The sequence below is a fragment of the Spinacia oleracea genome, chromosome 5, assembly GCF_020520425.1.
Source record: "Spinacia oleracea cultivar Varoflay chromosome 5, BTI_SOV_V1, whole genome shotgun sequence".
Taxonomy (NCBI): Eukaryota; Viridiplantae; Streptophyta; class Magnoliopsida; order Caryophyllales; family Amaranthaceae; genus Spinacia; species Spinacia oleracea.
The window spans coordinates 71,263,661-71,287,456 of NC_079491.1; the positions used below are offsets into that span (position 1 = coordinate 71,263,661).

Below are 23,796 nucleotides of genomic sequence, written 5' to 3' on the forward strand. Positions count from 1 at the left end.
GTCTTCATCAAGCAATACTCGTCGAACATGGATTTTCAAGTCACCATGCGCGAGCTGGAAGTTCTCTTCCAAAAGAAAAATGAAGGTTTCACAACCTACTTTGCTAGATGGAGGGACCAGGCGGCCCAGCTAATCAATAGGCCTCCCGAAACAGAATTGGTCCAAAAATTCATTGACAACCTTAACCCGGCTTACAGACAACACCTTAGGTACCTGGGACTTGACACTTTCAAAAGAGTTTATGATGTGGGAATAAAGATCGAGGATGACCTCGCAAAAACGATACAAAGTAAACCCGCATACAAAAGCAACGCCTACAACAGGGGTAACACATCCCAAGCCCAAGAAGTCCATGCCGTAGAGGAGACTCCCGCCCGAAGAAACCCTGGAAGATGGGTCCAAGACCGAAAGTTTGCCCCACTCGGGTCAACTTCGGTACAAGCCTTTGAAAGACTAACCAATCAAGGAAAGTTAAGGCCTATAGGCCCCACCCATGACCCTCCTGTCAAGAACAAATATTGGGTCGAAGGTACTTACTGCAAATTCCATCAAGGAAATGGGCATGACACTGAAAACTGCTGGGGCCTAAAACATACGATCCAGGACATGATAGAGGATGAAGTGATACCACTCCCTAACGTTGGCAAACCCAACAACAACAAAAGCCCACTCGGCTCTTGTCACCTCTCTCTCGACCAACCAGAAAATGAGAACTTCGACCCTACGGTGTATGTTACACCAAGGTGCACCACTCGCTGTTGTCCCTATGGATCGAATCGAGAGAGGAGTGTGCGGTGTGTGGGATGATGATGCTGAAGATATCTACCTGTCTCAAGTCTCGGGCCATGACCTCTTTACTGAAACTTGGCTCGGGTATGCTCTCATTGACACCACCCCTCACGAACCCGAAGTTTACAATCTCACCCGATCCGGAAGGATATATCAATCGGATATTCGCCCACGTCCCATGGACGATATCCCAGTCAGACAAACTCCTGAGACTGGACGGCACACCACCGTCGCAGAAGTCATTGAAAATCCTCTCTTGAAGCAACTAAAAAGAACTAAGGCCGAGATTACCATCTGGGATCTCATGTGTACTTCGAAGGAGCATCGCGAAAAACTTATTCGCTCACTTGACCTCATCTCAGTGCCTACGGATATCACACCTGACTCATTGGTTAACCACGTCACGAGAGATGCTGGAGAAAAGACCATTGTTTTCACTGACAAAGACTTGCCCAAGGAGGGGGGTGCTCATAATAAAGCCCTCTATCTAGTGGTCGGATGCAAAGGACAAAACATCCCCCTAGCGCTCGTAGATAACGGTTCAGCGGTTAACGTTTGCCCATTGCGAACCGCCAATTGCTTGGGGCTAGGAAACGATGACTTTCAAACCTCCACGCAAGGGGTACGAGCCTATGATAACTCTCGAAGGCCTGTGTTGGGAAAAATAAACCTTACCATACAAACCGGTCCTGTGGCACGCACCACAGAGTTTCAAATAATCGACATCAAGCCCACTTTCAACCTCCTCTTGGGGCGACCTTGGCTCCATGACTTGGGAGGTGTGGCTTCTACCTTGCACCAAATGGTTAAACTTGACCATAACGGGGTAATACTGGAAATCCGCCCCCCTCCCCTTGACGTCAATTGTACTATGGTTGGAACGGCCAAAACTGCAGACGACCTTTATGGGTTTCAAATGGATGATGCAATCCAGTTCGTCGAAGATTATGATCCAGCATTTCTAGACCCGCGCGCATCCCGAGTCGTCCCTAGAATGCTGTTAGCTCAAGGATATTTCCCAGGAACCCCATTGGGCATAAGGAAGAAGGAATGCACATTCCATCCTTTACCCAACAAATCTACTCCCTTTGGCTTAGGCTATGAACCAACGGAGGAAGATATTGCTGACCGCCTGTCTAGGCTACGCCTCAACAAGGCCAAACAAACCACCCTCCTTCCCCCATATCAAAGGCCCCTTAACGGGATGTTCATTCGGGAAGGAGAAGAACACCCATGCTGTGATTTCCCTGAACCCTTCGTTCAGGATGGCTTGCTAAAACCCGGATTTGAAATTTTCCATGACTGCCACACCTTGGATGAGGCACCCCACCTCACCAAGACCAAAACAGCTGAAATATTGGACAACCAGGCTCTATGGACATTGTTTAACGAATCGAGGCCTATGGAGGACGAGACTGTAATGACTACCCTAGCTTTACAAGAAGAAGGTTTCGATCCAACCCGGTTAATCTCTCCTGCATCAACACTAGAAGAGATCGAGAACGGATGGGTGAAGACATATCAGTGGGTCAACGCAAAAGGAATAGAATTCAAGATGAGTACCGGTGAAGGACCAAAGTTTTAAGAGACTAAACCCAAGGCTTGAGCCATATAGAGCACCATAGTAAAAAGCGCCTAGTAGTTCTTTAAATTGGTAGAAAAAGATAAAGGCTTTAGATGATCCTAAGACCCCTTAGAATATAGGTTAATTTTATTTCAGTGTGTTTTCCTTACTTTCCGAATTAATAAAGGCGTAATATTCCTCCTAAAAACTTTATTTCTAACACTAAAAAAAGCACCAAACGTACTTGCAAAGAGGCGGCCCACTCTAGGCCCAATAAACAAGGCCCACTCGGTCTTGAATCGTGACATCGAAATTCATCAAACCCCAAAATGAACCACATATTACCAAAACATAAGGGTCTAACCCATGCAACCCAAAGAAAGCAAAAGAAACCATGCAAATGTTGCTCAAGAAAAAAAAACTCATAAAAATAAACACCGCCCCCGGCATCAACACGCACCTCAGCCCACTCAAAAGCCTACACAAAGATCTTCATATCTTCCACACACTAACCCAATTCTCAAAACCGTTTCGAGTCACGAATAGGAAAAATTAATCCGGACAAAAATGCGTCTCACGCTAACAGTCAAAAAAGCCTCCGAAATAGCCTCAAAATTGATTTTAATACGAATAAAAAGCAAAGCACAAAACAAAGAGAAAAGAAATAAATGCAAGAACATGTGAAGCAAAGCGTCAAAAACAACCGCCCAGAAGTCATTTTCAGCGCCCAGGGCTGGGCGCCGAAATCTTTGACGCCCCAACCTGGGCGTTGAAACTCTCTGCCTTCCCAAACCTTTTCTCCAGAAAGTGTTCGTCATTTTATCCGCACATAATGGAAAAATAACGAACACTTGGGGGGTACAGCACGTATCTAGATATGTGTACCGAAAAAATAGCCGTACAAAAAAAACACATGGAATTTCATTTTAATACACGGCTTACGGCAAAAAACAGCAGACGAAAATAATGATACTTCACTCATTTGACCGATTAAATATTATGTTTCCACCTCATGGCATATCTATTAAGACCCGGCATCCTAGAATTTATTCTAGCTAGAACTACGCGCGACCTGATTCTGACAAGATACGTAGGCAATCCTTACCAAGGATTCGGTCCGATAAAAAAAAACATATATAAATTGTGCAAAAAGTGTTAAACATATATAAAAAAAAGAGGGAGAAACAAAAAATGAAAATAAAATAAAACACGCCTTTATTAAAAAATAATAAGAAGGAAAACAAAGTGCTAGGAATAAAAAACAAACACAACTGGAATAAAAAAAGGGCACCTACACCCTAGCAGGAACTACACTATTCTAGTTCTTCCGGATCATCAAATAAAGTCTTGTAGAGGGCAAGGTTCGCAGGATCCACCCCCATAGTCTTCTGCACTGCCCCTATATCAATCTCCATAAGAACCGGCTTCTGGAAACTAACTTCCAAAGATGCCAAGACTTCAGAAACATTCTCAGTTACAGCCTGCTCAGCCTCAAGGGCACAGACAATGGTGGGAGAAGGATTATCAACATCACCTAGATTAGTCACTGTTTCTACAGGCGGCTGAGCCTTCCTAACCCATACATTGTTCCGGCGACGATCTCCGCGAGAGCTTGCATTTCTTTTAGCAATGGCAGACCCTTTCATGTTAGGCATCTTCTTAGGCCTAGAACTGGAACGGGGAGGAACTTCCTTTCGCTTTCGATCAGGACGAGCTTACACAGTCTTAATACCATGGGTGCGAGGATTGGCAGAATCACGACCCTCATATCTAACCCGAATACGAGGTATTAAAAACTCAGTCGGCTCCCCATTTCGAGCCTTGGTCCTCACAGCTTTATCATCGGAACTCATCCACAACTTATAGTTTTCAGAAAGACCCACAAAGCCATTTGTAGTTACGGCCCAACGCGGGAGACCATCATAATACTTAGCCCATGCTTGAACCCGTGCTTGTGAAAAGACCGCTACTTTAGGTGGTACCGTATCAGAAAAGGGGATAGTCTGTCTTACGCCGTATTGACGCATGACTCGGTAAGGAAAGATATAAATGGGCCGGGATAGCCCCAACAAAGAAACATAAACCGATACATCAGAACCCCCCGTCATAGTAGTCAAACCCCACCACGGTACCACCCACTTAATAGAACAGATACCATGAGTAAAAAAGGAGGCCCACTCGGCCTCGTCATGGCCTCGGTGCAAACACTTCCGGTTACCCAAGGCTATAGGGCGATAGTGTTTAGGATCGGCAGGAATTTCTAAGAGCCTAAGTCGTTCCATGAGCCAAATCTGCAAAAAACCGGTAAGACCAGATTAAAAAATAATAAATAAACAAACGAAGCCTGGGGCGCAGTTTCAACGCCCAGGACCAGGCGCCGAAAATTCTAACGCCCAGCCCTGGGCGCTGAAACTCAGCTCCAGGCAGGACGAGTAAAAAAGAATGCAAAAAAAAAAAGATGCGCAAGGAAAAGATCGATTACCTGCAGTAATAGGGGGCTCCCCTTAAAATATTCAGATTTGGCATCCTTCTTCAGCTCATCCGCACTCAGCAAGGTCTCGGCAACAACCAACGGTATGATAGAATATCAACTTTCCATCTGGCTAATCAAGGGGATCAACCTTATGTCACCGAACTCACCATTGTTATTCGACAGCAAATAATGATTCAACAAGCAAAATACAAGGGCGCGAATGTTCAATTTTTGTTCGGTCATATTTTTACTAGGTCTAAAATGATGTTTTATAAGCTTTGCCAAATTAACCTCATCACCTACAACAATCTCAGCAAGTGTGTTAGCATCTAGTCCTAGGAAAGCCCCTATGGTTGTTTTACCCTCTTCAATGGTGTCAGGGGTGGCAGGAGTAGCATTAGTAGGATAACCAAGGATCGCGGAAAATTCATCTGGCAAAGGACATATTTCGTTGCCCCGAAAGACAAAAACATAATGATCGGAATCCCAAAAGCTTAGGGATGCATGCAGAAAGTCATAATCAATATTAATTTGTTGTAAGCCTAAAAGTGCCTCTAAGTGGTATTCTTTCAACAAAGCCTTTTCTGTAGGAGTAAGGGCTCGTAGCCAACGCCTAACAGCCCGTTGGAGTGAGAAAGGAGGAATCGACATAACGAAAGCAAGGAGTAATTAAAAAAGCACAATTACAAGAGAGAAGGAAATTGAGAATGATAGAAAATAGGGACGTATCTAGCCCCTATATATAGCTGAAGACATCAAGCGACATCCTGATCCCATTCGGAAACGCGTAAAGAAATCCGAAAACCAAAAAACGCCAGGAGAGGACTTTCAGCGCCCACGGCTGGGCGCCGGAATAATTAACGCCCTCCCTTGGGCGCTGAAAATGCAGCCCAAGGCCCAGATTTCACAAAACGCGGAACAGGAAAGGACTTAAAACCGTGTCGCTAGACACGAGGCCCTATTGCAATTAAGATCAAGACCAAAAGCACCTTTAGCACCCAAATATCAAAAAATGAATGTTAAAACTTGGTCAAAACTTAGACTCGTCTCAAAGAATATATGTGTACACTTTTCAGAACAAATATGAGCAAAATAAACATCAAGGTCATTCTTCGAAACACCAAAAAAATATTGTTAAGTCGTTGGTTTCTTAAAAATGAAAAATGTTTGTTTGTCAAAAGATTAATCTGGGCAAAGCTAAACCGAATATTATTGGAAAATAAACTTTGTCGCCCGGAAACTGAAGTTGCACTCCACGACTTCGTCAAAATAGCATACCAGTATAAAGGTCACTCGCACATACGAGCATGACCCCATACATGATTAAAAGACGTTATAAGCTACGTACCTCTCTTGGCAAAAAATGAACGACGAGCCCAATTGCTTGGGGGCTCGCGAAAAAAATATATACTCCAACAAAGAGTGTGCAAGGTTAAAATCATGTTCCCGGACTATGCTATACACAGTCCCGTGTTTGGATAATCTCAAAAAAACTAACGGTATTTAAAAAAAAAAAATATCGTTAACAGAAATATACATAGTGTGGGCCCACTTATAGGACACACTTAATCAGGAAATATTGCGACCCACCAACAGGTTGTAATCACAAAAATCCTTCTACATAGGAAAAATGAAAAGAAAGTAAGAAATTCAAAATGGGCTCGCCCACCTTCAACAGGCGGGGTCTGCGTTACTAGCCGCGCAGGTCCTCAGTTTTCGAAAAATAAAGTCTTCCAATTCAAAATAGGCTCGCCATCTTCAGCCGGCGGGGTCTACGTCGCAAACCGCGTAGGTCCTTATTTTCACAAAAGCACAAACAAATTTCAAAATAGATTCGTCCACTTCAATCGGACGGGGTGTCCACCCTTAGCGGACAGCTTCGCCATCTTCAACCGGCGGGGTCTACGTCACAAACCGCGTAGGTCCTTATTTTCAAAACATCAAAACAGATTCTTCCACTTCTATCGGACGGGGCGTCCACCCTCAGCGGACGGGCTCGCCCACCTTCAGCGGGCGGGGTCTGCGTCACTAACCGCGCAGGTCCTTAGTCGCTGCAGCGATAACCTTTTATGGTTTTCCCTTTTTCCAAAAATTAAAGGATTGGTTTTTCGTTTTTCCAAAAAAGTACGATGTGCTGGATTTTCCTTCGTTTTACGTCCCATAAAAACAAGGGGGTTTTCTCGTTTAGCTAGCCCTGAAAATGAGAATCTTTAAAAACATTTTTCCCTCGTGGTTGGGCTTGGCCAGGCCCAATTACACTTTATAGCTTTAATTTCAAAAACATATGTAGCTACTCCCAATGACAAAGTGAGGGAGTTTCTACGCTTCTTTAGATACTTCCAATGACAAAGTGAGGGAGTTTCTATACTATCCGTTGACAAATCCCAATGACACGTGAGGGATATGTCGACACTTCAAGTGATGACCCTTAAGTCAAATGTTATCACTCGGGGGCTCGTGAGACCCTCGCAAAAGCAGGTCAGTGTGGCGCACTCCGTCTAATACTTTGACCATCGTCTTACTCCAAGACTCAGTCAAAGTGGGGGCTAACTATAGACACCTACTTTTGTCCCCATTCCCGAAAGGGGAGGTTCGATGATGAGAACATAAATCTCCACTTGACAACGCATCTCCTATAAAATAACGAACCTCAATCCCCCTTTTCATTTCACCCGAAACCTGCTATTTAAAGAAACCTGCTATTTATGGAAACCTGCTAAAAATAGTAACTGTCGTAATGGGTAGTTGTTAAAAGTGGCAAGTCATAAAAGATAGAAACCTGTCAGAATTAGGTGTTGCACTCCAACATAAATCCTAAATGAGATAGAAATTGCGAGAGAATCTTATTCCTAATACGATTCGAAAATAAGAGTTACGCATTAATTAAAATCCTAACAATCCTAGAGTTCGTAACGGGCCCAGATGCATTCCATCATAAAATTAATACGCACTAAAAGACTCGATTAAAGTCTCATACACTCCGGATTCTAAGAATCCTAATCTGACAAAGAAACGGCCCATACCCTATTTTCAACGATTTCGGCGCCCAGCCCTGGGCGCTGAAATTACCTGGGGGACGTGTTCTTTCCTAATTCCTCGTGGATTAGATTTCCACAATTATATCTTTCCACGAACTCTTTTCTATAAATAGGGTCCTAAGTTCGACGTGAAAAACACAACACACAATTATTATTCTGAGTATTGACTCTAAACCCTAAGCCTAAGCCTCACGCTGCAAAACTGATCACGCGTTCTGTCGCAATCGATCCAAAAATCGAACAGAACGTATCCTGTCCCGTAATTTGAGATTCGTTAAATAAAAGGAGAAATAGCAAAGTCAAAGTGGTTAGTTTTCTGAGAACCATGACGCACCTCTCAAGGGTGCGTCGTAATGTGTCCCTTTTCCATGGTTTAATTGCTTTCCTCGCCCTTTTATGAACTGTTAAACTAATTAAATCTTATTGTTCTATCACGCCTAATAAAGATAATATGTTGGGAAATTGGACTATCATGCTAGGTCCCTTAAAACAATCTAAATCAGATAAACGCGTTCGATCTAGTACTATATGTTGCATATTGTTAAAATCAACTCAGATTAGTTTAATAGTTAACGCATGTCCCTTCAATTATTTATGCTGAGCTAGTAAGGATATCCTGCCTCTGGAGTTATCGAAGAGCGAGTACTCCTCTCGGTAGTTACAGTCCCCCGAACCCTCAATCTCTACCTTGCGGGTGTATGTTGAGAGATCCCCACACCAGGGATCACAAGGGAACCTACCGCCGTCGTGGTCAAACATAATTGCACTCCCTTTATGTCACGATAACCGGGTTTTGTCAGTTTTTCTCATTGTCGTTAAAAACTGAATGGCGACTCCTATATTACTAGTCAATTGGGTGTAAACTCACAGGAAATCCAATTACACTTGATTTGACAAAAAGAAACGTCACACCCACGAGGGACAAGGTCACGCATTAACCTCGTTCTTTTTCGACCCCCTCACAGGGTTCTGCATAAATTGTGACAGCATATGTACGGAATATGCCAAATATGGCCTCGTGACTGCTAAGTAGATCAAACGACCAATTAATCGGCGATACTTTTCTTCGTCTACCAACACTGGTCCTTCTGCCAAGGCCAATTTATGATTTTTCTCCATCGAAAAATCGGCAGGCTTCGCACCCAATAGTCCAATTTCTGAAATAATATCCAGAGCGTATTTTCTCTGACAGACATAAATTCCATGACTACTACGAGCCACCTCAAGCCCTAGAAACTATTTCAGAGCCCCCAGATCCTTCATTTTTAAGCATTCACTCAAATATGCCTTGAAACTCTCCAAGGCAAATGTATTATTTCCGGCGATAATCATGTCGTCAACATAAATGAGCACACTCCATTGTAACGTACCTTTGGAGAGAGTAAATAAAGAATAATCAGAATATGATTGCTTAAAGTCGTATGTCTTAAGGGCCGTAGATAGCTTCTCAAACCAACATCGAGGAGCTTGTTTCAAGCCATACGGCAACTTTCTCATTCTGCAAACTTTATCCGAGTTATCCTTCTAGAATCCTGGAGGTATCTTCATGTAAATTTCTTCCTCTAAGTCACCATGTAAGAAAGCATTATGAACGTCCATCTAGTGTACCTCCCATTTCTTAATTGCTGCGACTGCCAAAAATGTACGGACCGTCGCCATTTTTGCCACTGGAGAAAATGTCTCATTATAGTCTAGTCCTTCCTCTTGGTGATTTCCTAGACAGACCAGACGTGCTTTTAAACAAAGAAAGTTCCCATCCTCATCACGCTTTTCAGTGTACACCCAGTTGCTTTCAAGCGCTTTCTTTCCTGCTGGCAGAATTTCCAAAGTCCAAGTACCCTGTTCCTCAAGAGCATCAATCTCAGCAGCCATTTCTTTTCTCCACCCCTCATGTTCCATAGCCTGTTTATATGATTTAGGTGCCTTTTCTTCCTGCAATGCTGCAATAAAATTTCTGTGTTTTGACGAAAACCTTTCAGAATTAACAAAATATGTGATAGGATAAGGAGTACATGAGGAAGATGATGTCGAGGATGGACTTTTAGAAGCACTGCATTTTTTTTCGTATTGTATGCAACACATAATCTCTTAATTTCGAACTCGGGAATTTTTCACGCTTCCCTCTCCCTAACTCAAATCTTCATCCCTCATTCCCGTACTCCTTGCTTGTTCCTCACTCATTCCCTCACCCTCACGCACCAAAACAGTAGGTACAACCCCTACTCGCTGCTCACCCACTGGTTGATGTACACGTTGATCCACATCAATATCTGCGCGCACTGCATTTTCCTCTCTCAGTGCATCCCTCTGCGCCTCTTGCAGCGCCTCTCTCGCCTCACCTTGCGCCTCCTGCAATGCCTCAAAGGCCTACGTTACTCACAACCATACCATCCAAACTCTGTGCACCTACATCTAAACACCAATGACAAAATTCAACCAAACCAATACATCCATTTGTCGTCGCCTCGTGACTAGTATTCAATGTCAACGAATCATTTGAGGCATCCAAATACGGATACACCCGTTCATAAAACTTCACATCACGAGAAACAAATAACTTATGCGTTTCTAAATCGTACAATTGACACCCTTTTTGTCCAAATGGGTAACTAAGAAACACACATTTCCTACTCCGTGATTCAAACTTGACCCCCTTACTCCGTTGATTATACTCATAACACAAACAACCAAACACACGGATAGACACATACAATGGTACTTTACCAAAAAGCATATCATATGGTGTTTTATTTTTAAGAAGGGGTGTAGGTGTACGATTAATCAAATAACATGCAGCAAGAACATATTCCCCCAAAAATTTCTTAGGTAAATTTCCTTGCTCTCACCACATTCAAAATATGTTGATGCACTACTACAAAAATCGGAATAAGAAACGTTGAATATATAGCGGTCAAGTGTGATAAGTGTTATAAAGAATGCAAAGAAAGATTAAATAACGTAATTAAAGAACGCAGAGATTTAACGTGGTTCATTAAAAATGTGTTAGCTACGTCCACATGCAGAGGGGAGGAAAGTTTTATTGATCTTGAGGAATACAGATTACAGAATACGGCTAGGTTATCACCTAAAGAGTTTATATACTACTCTATAGACAGATGCGGAAAAGCCCAGAAAATAGGCCCAAAACAGATAACCCGTGTCCAAAATAACACATACCGTAAAGTAAGGCGCTTGACCGATTCTAGGCATTATCTAACAAATCTCCACCTTGACTTGAATCCTCTCACAAATAACTGATGTACCAGATGCACCATTAAAATGCCAGATGTACCAGAAACTCCTCTGCCTCAGATTTTGCCCTCAAAAGGGCAATCAACAACTCCTAACATTTAGTAAGTTAAAACAGTGTTGAAACTTGCTATGTGGAACCGGCTTGGTGAACATATCAGCTGGGTTATCAGCAGTACCCACTTTGTTCACCTTAATTCTCTTCTCACTTCTCAGAAAATGATACCTTACATCGATGTGCTTAGTCCTCTCATGATGTACTTGATCCTTAGCTAAACAGATTGCACTGAGACTGTCACAGTACACTATAGCCTGATCATGATGTAGACCCAAATCACTGACCAACCCTTTCAACCATATTCCCTCTTTTGCTGCTTCTGTCAATGCCATGTACTCTGCTTCTGTAGTAGACAAAGTCACCGTAGGTTGCAAAGTAGCTTTCCAACTGACAACTGAACCACCAAAAGTGAAAGCATAACCAGCCATAGATCTTCTACTGTCAACATCTCCAGCATAATCAGAGTCTGAAAACCCTGTCACCAAACACTCTGTATCACCTCCATAAATGAGACCAACATCAGATGTACCTTTTAGGTACCGAAAAATCCTCTTCACAGCTTGCCAATGCTCCTTTCCAGGTTCACTCATAAACCTACTAACAACACTAACAGACTGTGCTAGATCAGGTCTAGTGCAGACCATTGCATACATCAGGCTTCCTACTGCACTAGCATAGGGAACTCGAGACATGTACTCCTTCTCCTCAGCAGACTTAGGTGCAAAAGCAACAAAAAGATGTGCATTTGCAGCACTAGGAATATCTATGGGCTTTGCTGTAGACATGCCAAATCTTGACAAAATCTTCTGAATGTATCCCTTCTGTGATAAGAAGAGCTTCTTTTTGCTTCTATCCCGATAAATCTCAATCCCCATAATTATCCGAGCCGCACCCAAATCCTTCATCTCAAACTCAGCACTAAGGAGATCCTTCAACTTCTGAACGTCAGACTTGTTCTCTGCAGCTAACAACATATCATCTACATACACGACCAGATAAATCAATGAACCATTGCCGCCTTGCTATAGTAAACACAACAATGATACGGACTCCTGGTGTAGCCAATCTCTATCATATAGCTGTCGAATTTCTTATACCACTGCCTCGGAGACTGCTTTAGTCCATACAAGGACTTCTTCACCTTGCAAACATAATCTTCCTTACCAGGAACCTGCAAACCATCTGGTTGAGTCATGTATATCTCCTCTTCCAACTCTCCATGCAGAAAAGCTGTCTTCACATCTAGTTGTTCAAGCTCCAGATACTGATGTGCAACTATTCCTAGTAGCACCCTGATGGAAGTGTGTCTGACCACTGGCAAAAAAATCTCATTGTAGTCTACTCCCTCTCTCTGAGTGGACCCTTTAGCTACTACTCGAGCTTTATACTTGATACCCTCAACTGATGTTTCTCCTTCCTTCTTCTTGTAGACCCATTTACAAGTGACGATCTTTCTGTCTCGAGGTCTCTTGGTTAATGCCCAAGTCTGATTCTTATGAAGTGACTCCATCTCATCCCCCATTGCAGCAAGCCATTGGGTAGACTCAGTACATGTAACTGCTTCTTTGTAGGTGGATGGCTCATCAGGGTTAGGATCCACCTCTTCAGCAACCTATAGTGCATAGGCCACCATATCTTCAAAACCATATCTCTTGGGAGGCATCCCATAATTAGCTCTCTTTGATCGATCAAGAGCCAAACTGTGCTGATTCGTTATTGGTAATGAAGAACCTGATGGTTCTGATTCTGAATGTGGTTGTTGTGGTTCACTCTCATCTAGAGTAACTTGCTGCTCCACCTGTTTCTCAACACTACCACTTTCTGACACAACAATAGACTTCACAGTAGGGTTAAACATAGAATTTTCATCAAAGACTACATTTCTACTTAGTATAACCCAATTTTCAGATGGAGACCAGATTCTATACCCTTTAACCCCATCCCCATAACCTACAAATACTCCCTTTTTAGCTCGTGGCTCTAATTTACCCTCATTTACATGATAATAAACAGTATAACCAAAAGCTCTTAAACTAGAGTAATCAGCAGGCTTACCAGACCACCCCTCAATAGGGGTTTTGAGATGTATACCTGTGTGAGGTCCACGATTGATCAGATAACAAGCTGTACTAACCGCTTCTGCCCAAAATCTTCTAGTTAGTCCAACATTAGAAAGCATACACCTAGCTCTCTCCAGAAGTGTCTGATTTATACGTTCTGCTACACCATTTTGCTGTGGTGTATCCCTGACTGTATGATGCCTAGCAATCCCTTCATTCTTGCAGAACTCATCGAACTCAGACCAACACAATTCCAGACCATTATCAGTTCGCAGCCTTTTGATCTTCTTCCCTGTTTGATTCTCCACTAATGCCTTCCACTGTCTGAAATTCTTAAAAGCTTCACTTTTATGCTTCATAATGAACACCCAAGTCATCCTTGAGAAATCATCAATCATTGACACAAAATATCTGTGATCCCCTAAAGACTCCACCCGGGAAGGACCCCAACAATCAGAATGGATGTAATCAAGTGTGTCTTTTGTTCTGTGTATACCTTTAGGGAACTTGCTGCGATGTAGTTTCCCAAAAATACAATGTTCACAGAATTCAAGATCCGTGACCTTGTGACCACAAAGAAGATCCGCTTTTGACAGAATTTGCATCCCTCTTGCACGCATGTGACCAAGTCTCATATGCCATAACTTGTTCATGTTCTCCTTATCAATCTCCGAGGATGCAACAGCAACAGAACCTGATAACGTAGTTCCTTGAAGAAAATACAAGGTTTTAATGTGCAGAATTTACCATCATGTTTCCGAATTTTAATTGTGCCTACTCCAACCGCCTTACAAACAGAACTATTAGCCATAGAAATATTGCCACCGTCTACTTGCTCGTAGGTTGTAAACCACTCCCTGCGCGAACATATATGGTAAGACGCTCCAGAATCAAGGATCCACACATCACTGTGATGCGTGTGCTCATCATCAACTAGAGCAATATCCTCTTCTGAATTGGTATCAGCTACCGCAGCAGTACCTGGCGATTTATCCTGTTGCCTCTTCTTCTTGGGACAATCAGATTTCCAGTGTCCCTTTTCCTTACAGTAATTACAGACATCATTAGGTTTAGGGCCCTTAGAAACTGGTTTCTTGAATTTCTTTTTCCCCGAATTTCCATGCCCATAACTCCCACTGGCTACTAACCCAGCAGCCTGATTATCTGTACCTGTACCAGTCGCCTTATGGCGCAGATCTCTAGTATGGAGGGACGATCTAACCTCCTATAGAGATATAGTATCTCTACCGACAATAAACGATTGCACGAAATTTTCATACGATAATGGTAAAGAAACTAACAGAATTAAAGCAGCATCCTCATCTTCAATTTTAACATCAATATTACGCAATTCTAATAAAATTGTGTTTAATTGATCTAAGTGATCTCGGAGAGGCATACCTTCCTGCATTCGCAGACTAAACAGACGTTGCTTCAGAAGCAACTTATTGGTTAAGGACTTTGTCATATACAGACTCTCGAGCTTAACCCACAGACCTTGTGCGGTTTCCTCCTCCGCGACCTCGGTGATGATATCGTCAGCAAGACACAAAAAAATCGTCGAGTGTGCCTTCTCCTCCACAACGGCCATCTCATCGGTGATTGGATCCGCCGACTTCCTAACAAGCGGCGCCCACAGCCCTTGTGGTTTCAACAAGGCTCGCATCTTGATTCGCCATAAACTGAAACTATTACTCCCGGTAAATTTCTCGACCTTCACGTTGATACCAGACATCTTTCTCAACGAAATTTCAAACCCTAGAACAGATCCGGCTCTGATACCAGTTTGTTATAACGGATGAAAAGAAAGATTAAATAACGTAATTAAAGAACGCAGAGATTTAACGTGGTTCACTAACAATGTGTTAGCTACGTCCACAGGCAGAGGGGAGGAAAATTTTATTGATCTTGAGGAATACAGATTACAAAATACGGCCAGGTTATCACCTAAAGAGTTTATATACTACTCTCTAGACAGATGCGGAAAAGCCCAGAAAATAGGCCCAAAACAGATAACAGTAAGGGGATTGACCGATTCAAGGCATTATCTAACAATAAGCATTTCACAAGATTATATAAAGCTGTTAGCAAAGGCGACAGTTTCAAGGTGGAAGGAATAGAAAGCGGTTAAGTCACTTAACCGTTTCGTATATTTTTACCCTAATAAAAAAACAATTAAAGCTAATATACACTCCGTACATGGAAGAATTAGTAATATACAAAGCGGTGTTCTTGAATGTGTACTATATTCCCATTTGAAAAAATAAATAAAAATAAACCGCCTCCACACTCAGCTGGATTTCTCCTCCTCTTCAATAATTCTTCCACCGTATCTCTCTCTTCAAAACTCCTCTTCTAGGTCCTTGTTCGTTGGCTCCCCTCTCCTTGTCTCTTTGTATGTTTACCTCTTCTTGCTATATTCGATTTGTAATTGTCATTTGTTGTTCAATTACCTTAAATCTTTGGAATTAAATTTGAATATAGGATGATTATAGAATTAAAAATTTCAAACGCTTTGATTTTGTGTTGCTTTAATTTGAACAATGGTGCAGTGTGAGAATTATTTCGTTCCCTAAAAAAATATTAATTAGGTTTCGGTTGAGAGATTGCTAGTTTATTTAATAATTATTCTATTTTGTTGGAAATTATCTAGGTTTGATATAAATTATGCAAGTGTGTGGTTCCATTAGGAATTTTCTATTGGTAATTTCGCTATTTGTGTATATGAAATTGTAAATTTAAGGCAGATTAGTCAGGTTAATTTTCATTTTCTGATTTCTATGTTATGAAACAGTAATATCGTCCAAGGTTATTTGATTTCGTAAAAAGTGACAGAGTATTTCTTAGTTTCCAATTCTCTGCAATTTCGGTTTAAACTTGATTAATTTCGTTTACTGAAGACTGTAGTGGTTTTTTTCTCTTTAGGGCTGTTTAATATATCAAAAAAGAATTCAAGTTGGAGAGTGCACCAACTTTGAAAGGCTTAATTTGGCTATGGCACTAGTTGGAGCAACTCTCATCACAACATGCTGCAGACCAATTTCAGATCGTGTTGGTCGTCACCCTATGATGATTATCTCATCGCTCTGTTACTTTGTTAGTTCTTTATTATGTTGTGGTCCACTAATATTTATGTTCTACTCTTGCGTCGTCTATTGGATGGTTGCGGTAATGGTTGGTAGTCACTCTTGTTCCTCTTTATATATCAGAGACAACTCCAACTGAAATAAGGGGTTCATTGAACACACTTCCTCAGTTCACTTGTTCTGGTGGAATGTTTGCCACGTACTGTATGGTTTTTGGGATGTCACTAATGGAATAACCTAGTTGGAGATTATGCTTGGGGTTCTTTTAGTTCCATCCAATATTTATTCTATATTAACTGTATTCTTCTTACCAGAGTCTCCTTGTTGGCTTGTTAGTAAAGGAAGAATGAACGAGGCTAAAAGGGTTCTTCGACAGTTGCAAGGCACGGAAGATGTCTCTGGTGAGTCCTCTATTACTTCTATAGTTCCATTTGAAAACTTTTCTGGTACACCTTAAGCCCCTTGTAAAAATTTCTGCAACTTTACGGGGAATGACATATACTGCACTATTTTCTTTACTTCCTGTTCGAGGAAAACAAGCATGTTAGCGAAAGATAAATTTAATTAGGCTAACAGTTGAGAGTTCAATGAACTATTTATGCATGAACTTCTTAGCGAAAATGAATGTGTATGTTAATGTTAGACAGACCAAACCAGATAGTAGGATGGTCATTATAAAGTAAAGGGAGTATGATTGTTTGGAAATTGATTTTGTGGGTTTCATTTAAAAATGGATTTGAAAACATGATGCATCTATCTTTGTTGATATTGCAATTCGTTCAAGCTGCAAATCAATAACTCAATCCCACTCCCTGTCATTTTCTGTCTCATCTAATGACTAGGAATATTTTTTCTCCTTTCTTTCCGTCTTGAAGTCTTATCTCATCTAACTGTTAGTGAGTATGATTTAGACTCACATCTCTCTGAACCTGTACTTAGTGTTAGTTCTTCGGGTTGGATTATGATGACTGTAATACTTTGAACTAAGAGCTTTTTATTAAAATCTACTTATATTTTCGTCCAAGGTTATTTGATTTCGTAAAAAGTCACGAGTATTTCTTAGTTTCCACTCTAGTGACTCTTTCTTGGTATGTACACAACGTGATCGACTCTCTGCTCAGGTACAAAGGTGTGAGGACTCTAGACCTCTAAAAGTAGTGCATGTAGAGGAAAATGAACAGTGTGATTCGGGTACTGTTTGTTTCCTCAGAATCTGTTTCTAAGTTCATTTAGAATCATGCACACTGTTTGTGCTAGAGCTTTTGGACCTGGTAAAAGTTATAGATGCTCAATTTATCTAACTTGGGGTCAATTTCACAGTAACTGGCATATTGGGGAAATGTGTATCTCATGGAGTCATAAGTACCCTAGGAAAGTTAGGCACCTTGAATTTAATTTGAATGCAGCCCATATTGAGCCTATGGCCTTTGCAGCAGATAGAGGGAGGTTAAATGACAAGTTCGATGAAAGAAATGCCGAGAAAAATTATAGGCAGAATCAGCCTCCTGCATATGAACTTTCGAGCTATCACCCACCCGCATATGAACCTTCACACTTATACCAATATTCCAATAAACCTGCAGTAGAACTTCCTGCTTGTATAAACTCATCACTTCCTGCTCGCACTTACTTTGATTGAGTTGAGAAAATTTAAGCATGACTTAGCACATCTAATTGCAAATATTATTCATCACTTACTGGTCTTGTCCTGCTTGTATATGATCTTTCTTGCTTGTATATATGCTCCCTGCTACTGTTGCAACAACTTAATATAGAGTATATGTTACTCCCTGCTACTGCTGCCTGTTACTTCAACAACAAGTTAATATGAAGTACTTCATGTTACTGGTTTTGTGTGAACTTTTGACCTAAGAAAGATTCTTGTAGCTTTATGTTCAGACTAATAGCTTCTAAACTTCACATTTAACATTTATCTTCTAAATTATGTCTAAAATTATATATTAACTTATATTTTACCTTGTCGATTTTGTAGTATTTTAACAAAGCTCCTTCCTTGTATTCTCAAAAATTGATCAGCTAATGGATGTGTGGATCTCATATGTTACCGGATATCACCAGCCAAAGATCATTTTGTCAATGAATGATACGAGTTTGTTATTGAATGAAAGGTTTGGGGATGATATATTTGTTAATATATGAAATATTTTTCCTTTTGGTAGATTGAGTGAATATGATATATTGTATGTATTTATTTTTGTTGTACGATGATAGTATCTCCAAAAAAGGTCGTGACGACTGACGTAGTAATTACCGTAGTATTTTAATATTTGTTTTAAAAAAAGCAGGGTGTAACGGTTGCCTATAACAGGCGCTCTCTATGCTAATTGAAACAGAGTAGAATATAAAGTGCCTATCTACAACAACAGTTATATATTTTAATGTTTATTTAACGGTTATATATGGTAAGCGCTCTATATTCCTCCTCAATTTATTGATTTTAGGAAGGGTATATAGAGCGCCTTTCTCAAGCCACCGTCATATGTGATCAGACATATAAAGCGCTTCTTCCAACCGCTTTATAAACTTTGTAAAGCGTTGAGCTGAAGAGCGCCTCTAAAGCGCTTTATAAAGTCTATTTTAACAGCTTTATATTCCTATTTTTGTAGTAGTGATGTTTTCTCTCCACTCTACCATTTCGTTAAGGTGTACCAACACATGACGATTCAAATAACATTTCATGCTTAAAAAAATAGCCTTGCAAACAATTGAATTCCGTACCATAGTCACTCCGAACAACCTTGATGAATTGACATTTAATCATAGAAACAAAATTAAGAAACATCGACTCATATAGACACCTACTTTTGTCCCCATTCCCGAAAAGGAAGGTTCGATGATGAGAACATAAATCTCCACTTGGCAACGCATCTCCTATAAAATAACGAATCTCAATCGCCATTTTCATTTCACCCGAACATGCTATTTATAGAAACATGCTAAAAATAGTAACTGTCGTAACGGGTAGTTGCTAAAAGTGGCAAGACATAAAAGATAGAAACCTGTCAGAATTAGGTGTTGCACTCCGACAAAAATCCTAAAAGAGATAGAATTTGCAAGAGAAATCATATTCCTAGTATAATTCAAAGATAAGAGTTACGTATTAATTAAAATCCTAACGAGCCTAGAGTTCGTAACGGGCCCATACGCATTCCGTCATAAAGTTAATACGCGCTAAAAGACTCAGATAAGTCTCAAAGACTTCGTATTCCACGAGTCCGAATCTGACAAGGAAATACGGCCCAGACCCTATTTTCAACGCCTGGCTCTGGGCGCCGAAATCTTCGGCGCCCAGCCCTGGGCGCTGAAATTACCCGGGTACGTGTTCTCTCCTAATTCTTCTTGGATTAGTGCTCTAAAATTCTATCTTTATACGAACTCTTACCTATAAATACAGCCCCAAATTCGACGTGAAAAAAAAAACACACACACACAATTCATATTCTGAGTATTGACTCCAACCCCTAAGCCTAAGCCTCACGCTGCGAAATTGATCCCGCGTTCTGTCGCAATCGATCCAAAAATCGAACAGAACGTATCCTGTCCCTTGTAGCTGAAGAATTAAGCCCGGAAACTTGAGATTTGTTAAATAAAAGGAGAAATAGCAAAGCCAAAGTGGTTAGTTTTCTGAGAACCGTGACGCACCTCTCAAGGGTGCGTCGTAATGTGTCCCTTCGCATGATTTAATCGCTTTTCTCGCCCTTTTATAAAACTGTTAAACTATTAAATCTGATTTTTCTATCACGCCTAATAAAGATAATATCTTGGGAAATTGAACTATCATGCTAGGTCCCTTCTATCAATCTAAGCAAGATAATCGCGATCGATCTAGTATTATGTGTTGCACATTGTTAAAATCAATTCAGATTAGTTTAATAGTGAACGCATGTCCCTTCAATTATTTATGCTGAGCTAGTAAGGATATCCTGCCTCTGAGTTATCGAAGAGCGAGTACTCCTCTCGGTAGTTACAGTCCCCCGAACCCTCAATCTCCACCTTGCGGGTGTACGTTGAGAGATCCCCACACCAGGGATCACAAGGGAACCTATGGCCGTCATGGTCAAGTTTCCTAGCATAATTGCACTCCCTTTATGTCACGATAACCGGGTTTTGTCAGTTTTTCTCATTGTCGTTAAAAACTGAATGGCGACTCCTATATTACTAGTCAATTGGGTGTAAACTCACAGGAAATCCAATTACACTTGATTTGACAAAAAGAAACGTCACGCCCACGAGGGACGAGGTCACGCATTAGCCTCGTGCTTTTTCGACCCCCTCACAGTGGCGACTCCACTGGGGATAGTGAAGGAAATACTCGTGCTCGTAGGTAATCAAAATAGCCGAAGGGTGAAACGATCCTACCCCGCGTTTATTTCACCATCAAGTTATATTATAGTGAACGGACAGAACCGCATAACGAATCTTAGCTCCCTGGGATGTTTCATCTCGGGAGTTGGGACTAAGGATACCCATTGCCAACCGGGGGGTGCAGACGCTTCGAATGTTGTCCACTCGGCACTTTCGCTAGTACTACACCCGTCCCAAACCCAATCGCTCGCCCACTAGGTCCCTCTCATTCGTGCATGCCCCTTGGCTTACATCGTGATTGGCCTCTTGGGCGAAATTCGTCTGTTGAAGGCACTACCTCGACCGGGGCATGTGTTGGATCTGCGCAGAAGCGGTACCAAGCCGGCGCAAATACAACCCATAGAAGCCTATCATAAGCTACATGACATATTATTATTTTGCCTCATGATGTAATGTTAGTTATGTGTAGCGAATTATGTGATTGTGTATGACAAATAATGCTAGGAAACTAACGACCTTAAAAGTTGCCCAAACATTCATAAACCAATTGGCCAAAGTGAAGGAAATAATGCCCTTGGTCCAAGTATGCATTCTATGTTAAGTCTAATAAATGCGGTTCAGTATTAATTAACAAGTTAATAATTCAGTGAGATCAAGTGAGCTGAATGCCTAGCTAGAGGCCGCTTTAGTTCAAGTGGAATTAATGATATTAATCCACAGCTTACTCTTGACTGAACCCGTAGGGTCACACAAATAGTACGTAAACGGATCAAGTATTTAATAGCATTAAATACTCCATCTATGAATATTCGGAACCGACGGATCTTGGTTTCAGTGGGAGCTAAGATCGTCACAGGCAAGGAATGAATACTCCGGAAACGATGATATTGCCGGAAACGGAAATATGGATCGTATCGGAAATATAAATATTATCCAAGTCGTAGATGTTGCCGGAAACGGAAACATGGTACGTGTCGGAAAATATTATCGGAAATTGGAATATTGCCAGAATCGGAAATATTGCCGGAAACGGAAATATTGTCAGAATCGGAAATATTACCGGAATCGGAAAATAATTCCGGAAACGGAAATATTAAATATTTGTTCGAAACGGAAATTAATTCCGGAATCGGAAATATTAAATATTGTTCGTATCGGAAATGAATTCCGGAATCGGAAAATTTAATCGGAAGCGCATCGTACGAATAAGCATCGGACGAGGCCTGCCGGACGAGGCCCAGCACGAAGCCAGGCCATCGCCCAGCAAGCCAAGCGCGCCGCACAAACAGCCACGCCAGGCCCAGCGCAAGGCCAGGCCCAGCAGGCTGCGCGCAGCGCGCAGCGCGCACAGCGCGCGCGGGCGCTGAGTGGGCTGCTGCTCGCGCGCACGCATGGGGCCCATCGTGGCTGCCGTGCGTGTGTGTGCAAGTGTTTGTGTTCGTGCACGTTTCCTAAAACATGCAGAGTTCGGTTAATGATTAAATTCCTAATTCTATTTGATAAATTAATTAAATTAGAGTTCTTATAGGATTCTAGGTTTAATTAATTTGTATCTGAATAGGATTTCGATTCCCTTTCCATACCGCTATAAATATGAGGCTAGGGCTCACAATTTATAACACAAGTTTCAAAGTATTCAAAGTGAGTTTTTGAGAGAAAAATTCAGTCACACATTTGCCTATAAAGTGCCGAAAATAATAGTACCTTAAGGGCGATTCTAGTTGGTCAATCTTAAGGCGGATCCGGACGTGCTGTGGACTATCTACGGAGGGACGACACTTGGAGTCCTAAAGACTTGTTCTTGTTCGGTTCGGGCGCAGCTAGGGAAGGCACGCAACAAAGAGTATGCATCTAATCTATGCTAAATGATTATGTGTAAATAATATGTTTTCCTGGGTTTATGGTTTTTCCGCATGATTTATGAATTGTCATATGTATCATAACCTAACAGTGGTATCACGAGCCCCTTATTATTTTCATAATCTAAATTGCATGAACATGGTTAAATATTACAAATTTGCAAGAATTAAAAGGGGTGATTAATTTTCGTAATTGTTAATTAATTGCAAATTGCGTTTATTTAATTATACGTACGCAGTTTTTCGGCAGTTTCTTCGTTACTCATCCGAATTGAGTGATTTTTGTGTCAATTCCGCATGTAAAAGGCATTCTAAAATTTTGACAAAATTAATATTTTTCTGCCGAACCCAGAATTCTCAAATTCGAAGCCTAACTATGACTTTTCGAAGGTTTTAGTTTTTCGAATGCAAAATTTCGTAAATTTAAGATGTTAAATTAAATATTTGCGATTCTTGTTGATAAATCTTGAATTTTTGATTGACCTACTGCATATGTTTAACAAGTTTGAATGCATAGTCTTGTTAATTATGCAATCTAATTTGTAATTATGATTAATTTGTTGAAAATTAGAATAATTTATAATTAATTTGATTTTCATAATTAATTGTAATTTAATTAGAAACCTATGATTAAAAACCACCATAAAAATTGTAAATATACGATAAATTTTAAATTTTTATGACCTAGACTTGAATCCATAACAATCGGAAATCAATTGGATAATAAATTTTCGATTTTTCGCCCTAAAATTATGAAATTAATATTATTTATTAATTTGTCATTAATTTTAAATATAAATTTTAAATTTTTTATGCGATTCGTTCATAAAACTTGCACGCACGAAGCAATGGACGCTTCGTGTTACCCTTAAGGGGTGTTGTATAATGCGGGCATGCGACGACGAGCAAGGGAGCTCGTCGCCCGTGCGGCACGAATGCAATGAGCAAGGGCGTAGTGCACGAGCACAAGGCAGCAGCCCTGCCTTGTGTCGTGTGCCACGACCAATGGACGAATGGGCATGGGCGTAGGGCGAGCCAAGGCAGTCGCGTGTGGGCAGCAAGCGAGCTGCGCCACAACGCGCGCTGCCTCGCACAAGAGCGCGCAGCCTCGTGCGCAGCGAGCGCAAGCTCGCGTGCCACGAGCGCTGCGCCTAGCATTGCGCGCGCGCACAGCGAGCGATGGCTCGCGCGCCCAGCGAGCGATGTCGCGCGCCCAGCGAGCGATGTCGCGCGCGCACTGCGAGCGATAGCCCGCATGCGATGAGCGCTGGCGCGCCCAGCGAGCGATGTCGCG

The 23,796-nt window shown here is 41.4% G+C and overlaps 1 long non-coding RNA gene across 1 annotated transcript; it reads left to right on the top strand.

Moving 5' to 3' along the window:
- Nucleotides 1-15,447: 15,447 nt before the first annotated feature.
- On the top strand, nt 15,448-18,543 carry LOC110793150 (uncharacterized). The gene is made up of 3 exons (XR_002534628.2): nt 15,448-15,626; nt 16,157-16,718; nt 18,311-18,543. It is a non-coding gene; the product is annotated as an uncharacterized lncRNA (long non-coding RNA).
- Nucleotides 18,544-23,796: the final 5,253 nt, after the last annotated feature.